Source organism: Manis javanica, chromosome 6 (assembly GCF_040802235.1).
Source record: "Manis javanica isolate MJ-LG chromosome 6, MJ_LKY, whole genome shotgun sequence".
Taxonomy (NCBI): domain Eukaryota; kingdom Metazoa; phylum Chordata; class Mammalia; order Pholidota; family Manidae; genus Manis; species Manis javanica.
Genome location: NC_133161.1, coordinates 126,854,358 through 126,862,749, shown reverse-complemented (window position 1 = coordinate 126,862,749; position 8,392 = coordinate 126,854,358). Strand labels below are relative to the sequence as shown.

At 41.4% G+C, this 8,392-nt stretch overlaps 1 pseudogene; it reads right to left on the bottom strand.

The window, feature by feature from the left end:
* Nucleotides 1-299: 299 nt before the first annotated feature.
* Nucleotides 300-1,275, bottom strand: LOC140850268 (olfactory receptor 4P4-like; annotated as a pseudogene).
* Between the last annotated feature and the right edge of the window lie 7,117 nt (nt 1,276-8,392).

Genomic DNA, 8,392 nt, shown 5'->3' with positions numbered 1-8,392 from the left:
CTCACATAACACTGGAAGTCAAGAGGAGAGAAAAGACTTCATTAAACACTCAAAATAAAATGTTAAATTCAGGAGGACTTGATACAGGTATGTGAGGAGGATAGAGGAAGAATGAATGTGAGAAAATAAATTAAAATTGCCTAACCAGGACAAGTATGAGAAAATGATAAGATTCTGAGCTTCAACCTGTATCTGCCCTTTACACCACTGTAGACTCTTCATATACCATTTCATAGTGACTCCCTCCAGGGCTCAGGGTTGAACCCTAAAGTGAAATTCTGAAATGCTTTTTATATAAGTTACTTCCCTTCCAAAAACAACTGATGATACATTTTCTTCATGGTTTTCTTCATCTCCATGTTCCTGAGTGTGTAGATCAGAGGGTTGAGCATGGGAGCAATGATGGTGTAGAAAAGAGCCAACATGTTGTCTTCTGGAAAAGTGGTGGCTGGTCTGATATAAGTGAAGAGAACAGGCACAAAGAAGAGAACAACAACCATGTCGTGGGAGCTGCAGATGGAAAGAGCTTTGGTGCGGTTCCCCACAGGGTGGGACCTGGTGGTGTACAGTATCAGAAAGTAAGAAACCATCAGAATCACAAAAGTCACCAAAGCAATCAGACATGAATAAACAATTACCAAGAGACCAATTCTGTATGTATCAGTGCAAGCCAATTTCAGTAAAGGATACACATCACAGAAATAGTGGTCTATCTCATTGTCGCCACAGAAGGGCAAAAAGATGGTGAGCAGAAACTGACTGGCAGAGTTTATGAATCCTCCAGTACAACAGGCCAGGGTGATTGTGTTGCACCTCTGCCTGCTCATGATGACCGTGTAGTGCAGGGGCTTGCCGATGGCCATGTAGTGGTCATAGGCCATCCCTGTGAGGATGAAGATCTCAATGCCTCCAAAGAAGTGAAGAATAAAAAGCTGTGTCATGCAGTGATTATAAGAAATGGTCTTCCTTTCTGCCAGTAGATTAGTCATTAGTTTGGGTGTCACTGTTGACATATAGCAAAGGTCAGAGATTGAGAGATAATTAAGGAAGAAATACACGGGTTGCTCAATTAGCTGACTGCATGTGACAGAAATCATTATGAGCAAGTTTCCTATCCGTATAGCAATGTAGCAAAATAAAAATAAAGTAAAGCAGAGGATTTCAATGTTCTTGTTTTGAGATATTCCCAAGAGAATAAACGGTTACATTATTCCTATTTTCCACAGTCCAATGCAGTGAAAATTCATGATCATCACCTGAATAGACATAATGCATAGGTCAATGTCAGAAATGTCAATAGAGAGTATTGATGACAACACTTCATATTATGATGCTGTGTTGATGGGTATGATCCTAGAAAATGAAAGTCTGATATTTAATATTTTTTTTCTGATTAGTCTCAGAATGGTTTCCATAAATTAGTCTTTCAGGATGTTATGTTCAATTTTGACTTTAATAAAATTTGACATTAATAAAAATGATGTATTCAATCAACATTTAAAAAATGTTTAAAAATTATCATTAGTTGCCAAATAGTTTCAAATTCTAAAGGAATTTACAACTAAGTCTTTGGAAAGGATATTTCCCTGGATACTTCCAAACACAAATAAGTTAAAGATGCAAGTATAAGTTATTAAAGTTTTTGTTTAATAATGTAGAAGTGAGGGCAGAACCAACATGGCAGCGTGAATAGAACAGTGGGAATCTCTTCCCAAAAACATATATATTTTTGAAAATACAACAAATACACCTAATCCTAAAAGAGAGACAGAAAACACAGGACAACAGCCAGACTACATCCACACATGTGAGAGCCCAGCACCTGGTGAAAGGGGTAAGATACAACCCCTGGCCCGGTGGGACCCGAACACCTCCCACCAGCTCCCGGTGGGAGGAGAGGTATCGGAGCGCAGGGAGGGAGAGGAAGCCCAGGACTGCTAAACACCCAGCCCCAACCACTTGCACCAGAGTGCAGACACAGTGCATGTGTGGAGGTCTGGAAACTAGGGAAACAGGGCAGCAAGACCTCTGAGCGGGTTCTGAAGCTGATGACCCTGTGACAAAGAAAAGCTAGTGCTTTTTGAAAGTCTTAAAGGGACAGGGACGTAACAACTGGACGGAAAGAACATAGGTCTCAGTCCAGTTGCTGGAAATTACAGGGAAAACCAGGCACACTAACCCCCTGGGCAACAGCTCTGAGATCTCTCATGGAGGTAAACAGCCAAACAGCGCCCCCGTCCACCACCCCTCCAGGGCGCTTCCTCCATACTGGCCAGGCAAGACACAAAGACCCAGTCTACACACAATTACCCAACAAAAGCCACTAGGGGTTGCAGTTGTCCCAGTAAAGAAAGGCCAGTAGCAAGTGAAAAGTTTAGCCTTCCCAGCTGACAGTCAATAGCACTTATCAACATGAAAAGGCAAAAAAATATGATCCAGACAAGACTAACCCAGACAGCTTCTGCATCTGCTACATCTTCCCCTGAGAAGGAAGCTGGGAAGATAGATTTAACCAGTCTTCCTGAAAAAGAATTTAAAACAAAAGGCATAACCATGCTGATGGACTTGCAGAGAAATATGCAAAAACTAAGGAAGGAGAATACAGAAATAAAACAAGCTCTGGAAGGACTTCAAAACAGAATGGACGAGATGCAAGAGACCATTAATGGACTAGAAACCAGAGAACAGGAATGCAGAGAAGCTGATGCAGAGAGAGATAAAAGGATCTCCAGGAATGGAAGAATTCTAAGAAAGCTGAGTGACCAATCGAAACAGAACAATATCCACATTATAGGGGTACCAGAAGAAGAAGAGAGAGAAAAAGGGATAGAAAGTGTCTTTGAAGAAATAATTGCCAAAAACTTCCCCGAAGGAAGTTTTTCCCCAAACCATGTTTATAACAGCTCAACAAGCGAGTTAATTTAGACAGTAAGATAGTATAGAAGGTAACCCTGAACTTTTGGTAACCACCTTTTTTCTCTCTGTTGTTTGTATGAAATATCTTTTTCCATCCCTTGACTTTAAGTCTGTGCATGTCTTTGGGTTTGAGGTGAGTTTCATGTAAGAAACATGTAGATGGGTCTTGCTTTTTTATCCATTCTATTACTCTGTGTCTTTTGATTGGTGCATTCAGTCCATTTACATTTAGGGTGACTATTGAGAGATATGTACTTATTGCCATTGCAGACTTTAAATTTGTGGTTACCAAAGGTTCAAGTTTTGCCTCTTTAGTATCTTACTGCCTAACTTAGCTCGCTTATGGAGCTGTTATATACACTGTCTGGAGATTCTTTTCTTCTCTCCCTTCTTATTCCTCCTCTTACCTTCTTCATATGTTGTGTGTTTTGTTCTGTGCTGTTTTTAGGAGAGCTCCCATCTAGAGCAGTCCATGTAAGATGCCCTGTAGAGGTGGTTTGTGGGAAGCAAATTCCCTCAGCTTTAGCTTGTCTGGGAATTATTTAATCCTGCCATCATATTTAAATGATAGTCGTGCTGGATACAGTGTCCTTGGTTCAAGGCCCTTCTATTTCATTGTATTAAATATACCATGCCATTCTCTTCTGGCCTGTAGGGTTCTGTCGAGAAGTCTGATGATAGCCTGATTGGTTTTCCTTTATAGGTGACCTTTTTCTCTCAAGCTGCCTTTAAATCTATTTCCTTGTCCTTGATCCTTGCCATTTCAATTATTATGTGTCTTGGTGTTGTCCTCCTTGGATCTCTTCTGTTGGGAGTTCTGTGTATTTCTCTGGTCTGTTCAATTATTTCCTTCCCCTATTTGGGGAAGTTTTCAGCAATTATTTCTTCAAAGACACTTTCTATCCCTTTTCTTCTCTCTTCTTCTTCTGGTACCCCTATAATATGGATATTGTTTTTTTGGATTGGTCACATAGTTCTCTTAGTATTGTTTCGTTCCTGGAGATCCTTATATCTCTCTCTATGTCAGCTTCTATACGTTCCTGTTCTCTGGTTTCTATTCCTTCAATGGCCTCTTGCATCTTATCCATTCTGCTTATAAATCCTTCCAGGGTTTGTTTCACTTCTGTGATCTTGTTTCTGACATCTGTGATCTCCCTCTAGACTTCATCCCATTGCTCTTGCATTTTTCTCTGCATCTCTGTCAGCATGTTCATGATTTTTATTTTGAATTCTGTGTCAGGAAGACTAGTTAGGTCTGTCTCCTTCTCAGGTGTTTACTCTGTGATCTTTGTCTGCCTGTAGTTTTGCCTTTTCATGGTGATAGAGAGAGTTTGCAGAGCTAGTATGAGTGATGGCTGGAAGAGCTTTCCTTGTTGTTGGTTTGTGGCCTTCCTCTCCTGGTAGAACAGTGACCTCTGTGGCTTTTGTTGGACAGCTCTGCACAGAGAGGGCTTCTGCTTCCTGCCCGGCTGCTATGGAGCTTATCTCTGCTGTTGCTGTGGGTGTGACCTGGCTCCAGCTGCTGCTTCAAAATGGTAGAGCCCCATTGGAGGGGGATTGGCCGGGAGGCTATTTATCTCCATAAGGGGCCTCCGTGCTCCTTGCTGCCCAGGGGTTAGAGTGCCCAGAGATCCCACAAATCCCTGCCTCTGGACTAAGTGTCCTGCCATGCCCCTTTAAGACTTCCAAAAAGCACTCTCCAAACCAAAACAACAGCAGCAACAAAAAAAAAAAAAAAAAAGAAAGAAAAAAGCACAGTTTTCCTTGTTTTCAGGCCACTCCCATTTCTTTGTTCTCCTGCATTGGCCTCAGGCACCCACTCACCTGTCCTCTGCCCTGTTTCCCTAGTATCCAGGACCCAATGCATGCACTGTGTCTGAACTCAGGTCTGGATGGCTGGGGCTGTGTGTTCAGCAGTCCTGGCCTCCATCTCCCTCCCTGCTGACTCCTCTCCTCCCGCCGGGAGCTGGTTGGAGGGGCGCTCTGTGAGGCGCTGGGTTCTCACAGGTGTGGATGTGGTCTGGATGTTGTCCTGTGTCTTCTGGTCTCTAATTTAGGAAGAGTTGTCTTTGTTATATTTTCATAGATATATGTGCTTTTGCGAGGAGATTTCGGCTGATCTACTTGTGCCACCATCCTGGCTCCACCCTCCCTTTCTTTAAAAAATAAATGAAAGATTGCATGAATTGATAAATTATGATTTCACCATTTTCTCTAGTTATTTATTTTTTTTTGAGAGGGCATCTCTCATATTTATTGATCAAATGGTTGTTAACAACAATAAAATTCAGTATAGGGGGGTCAATGCTCAATGTACAATCCTTAATCCATCTCAAGCCTAATTCTTGTCAGTCTCCAATCTTCTGAAGCATAACGAACAAGTTCTTACATGGTGAACGAATTCTTACATAGTGAATAAATTCTTACATGGTGAACAGTACAAGGGCATTCATCACAGAAACTTTCGGTTTTGATCATGCCTTATGACCTATAAACAATCAGGTCAAATATGAATATTCGTTTGATTTTTGTACTTGATTTATATGTGGATCCCACATTTCTCCTATTATTATTATTATTTTTATTTTTAATAAAATGCTGAAGTGGTAGGTAGATGCAAGATAAAGGTAGAAAACATAGTTTAGTGCTGGAAGAAGGCAAATGTAGATGATCAGATGATCAGGTGTGTGCCTATGGACTACGTATTAATCCAGGCTAGACAAGGGCAGCAAGACATCCACGGATGCAGAATATTTCTCTCAAAGCAGGGGGGGTAAGGTTCTGAGCCTCACCTCTGTTGATCCCCAAATTTTCACCTGATAGCCCCCCTGCGACTGTGCCTGTCTTAGGTTGTTCCTCCCTTGAGGAATCTTACCCATCTCTGGCTAACCAGTCATCTTCCGGGGCCATACAGGGAAATGTAAAGTTGGGAAGTGAGAGAGAAGCCATATTGTTTGAAAAGGTTAGCTTTTTACTTCTTTGCAGATTTATGCCCTGTGGCTTCTATGCCCAGCACTTGTCTCGAGGTATCTTTACCACTTGGAGGAATTATGATACTCGGTAAATACGATATGAGGCACGAATTCTATTTAAGGGTTGTAATTAGGAAGGCAGAAGAAAAGCTATAGATGTAGCATATGAAGGAAACATGGGAGGATTGATTATTTCTTTGACATATCTTCTTGTATAGTACCTTAAGTATGTATAGGTTTTAAACTACTAACTAATTTGCACACACATATTAACATAATAGGAATACGGTGACATAAACAAAGCAAATCTATAATTACCATCCATCTCCAGTGAAGCCAAGAAAACCATTTAGGCACCCTAGGCATTTGTGAAAATTTATCTATGATATGATGGACATTGTCCAACTGTACTTGAACCATCAGACAAATTAAAGCAGCCCATTTCTGGGATCTGTTCACATCTCATATGTTCTTTTAACCTTAGATAGTCTACAGTCATGAGATTTTGGAGAGCTACAACTTGCACCCCTCCCAACTCCTGGTTGAGTTTCAACAGTACAGATCTGGTCAAATTCGTTGTCTCACTGTTTGCACATGCCAGCCTAGACATCTCCCTCCTCATTCCTATGGCAAGTCCAGGAGATGGTGGGCTGGATGCAGCCACAACCGCAGCATCGTCCGGATCCCTGTGGAGGCTTTTTGATGATCATCCCCCGGCACAAGTCCTCCAGAGAGTGCTGATGCCGGAAGCTCCTCCTCATATCGTATCTTAGTTCATTTTCTGGGTATCCAAGCTAGGCCTTGATCTCCTGCATAGAAACAAACAGACCCTGTGCCCACACTTTGACATGCCCTCTATACCACTGTGCAGAACTCATTGGAGGTCAGCACACAGTAACTGCTTTTTTTTTTTTAATTAAGAGAAAGGAATATTATCAGAAAAGAGTACTTCCATAGCTGATCATCTGACACCCTTTAAGTGATCAACATTAAGGATATTTAAAGCATGTGTTGATCTTTGATTTACCAATAGTTTTATCCTGTTAAGGAGTAATCCCCCTTTTCTTTCTTTCTTTCTTTTTTTTTTTTTTAATTTTTAATCTACACTTACATGAAGAATACTATATTTACTATGCTCTCCCCTATATCAGGTCCCCCCTAACAACCACATTACGGTTACTGTCCATCAGCTTAGCAAAATGTTGTAGAGTCACTACTTGTCCTCTCTGTGTTGTGCAGCCCACCCTCCCCTTTCTCCCTCCCCCCCATGCATGCTAATCCTAATGCCCCCCTTCTTCTTCCACCCCTTATCCCTCCCTGCCCACACATCCTCCCCAGTTCCTTTCCCTTTGGTACCTGTTAGTCCATTTTTGGGTTCTGTAATTCCACTGCTGTTTTGTTCCTTCAGTTTTTCCTTTGTTCCTATACTCCTCAGATGAGTGAAATCATTTTGTATTTCTCCTTCTCCGCTTGGCTTATTTCACTGAGCATAATACTCTCCAGCTCCATCCATGTTGCTGCAAATGGTTGGATTTTTCCACTTCTTATGGCTGAGTAGTATTCCATTGTGTATATGTACCACATCTTCTTTATCCATTCATCTACCGATGGACATTTAGGTTGCTTCCAATTCTTGGCTATTGTAAATAGTGCTGCGATAAACATAGGAGTGCATCTGTCTTTCTCAAACTTGATTGCTGCGTTCTTAGGGTAAATTCCTAGGAGTGGAATTCCTGGGTCAAATGGTAGGTCTGTTTAGAGCATTTTGATGCACCTCCATACTGCTTTCCACAATGGTTGAACTAATTTACATTCCCACCAGCAGTGTAGGAGGGTTCCCCTTTCTCCACAGCCTCGCCAACATTTGTTGTTGTTTGTCTTTTGGATGGCAGCTATCCTTACTGGTGTGAGGTGATACCTCATTGTAGTTTTAATTTGCATTTCTCTGATAATTGGCGATGTGGAGCATCTTTTCATGTGTCTCTTGGTCATTTGTATTTCTTTTTTGGAGAACTGTCTGTTCAGTTCCTCTGCCCAGTTTTTAATTGGGTTATTTGTTTTTTGTTTGTTGAGGTGTGGGAGCTCTTTATATATTCTGGACGTCAAGCCTTTATCGGATCTGTCATTTTCAAATATATTCTCCCATACTGTAGGGTTCCTTTTTGTTCTATTGATGGTGTCTTTCGCTGTACAGAAGCTTTTCAGCTTAATGTAGTCCCACTTGCTCATTTTTGCTGTTGTTTTCCTTGCCCGGGGAGATATGTTCAAGAAGAGATCACTCATGCTTATGTCTAAGAGGTTTTTGCCTATGTTTTTTTCCAAGAGTTTAATGGTTTCTTGACTTACATTCAGGTCTTTGATCCATTTTGTGTTTACCTTTGTATACGGGGTTAGACAATGGTCCAGTTTCATTCTCCTACATGTAGCTGTCCAGTTTTGCCAGCACCATCTGTTGAAGAGACTGTCATTTCCCCGTTGTATGTCCGTGGTTCCTTTATAAAATA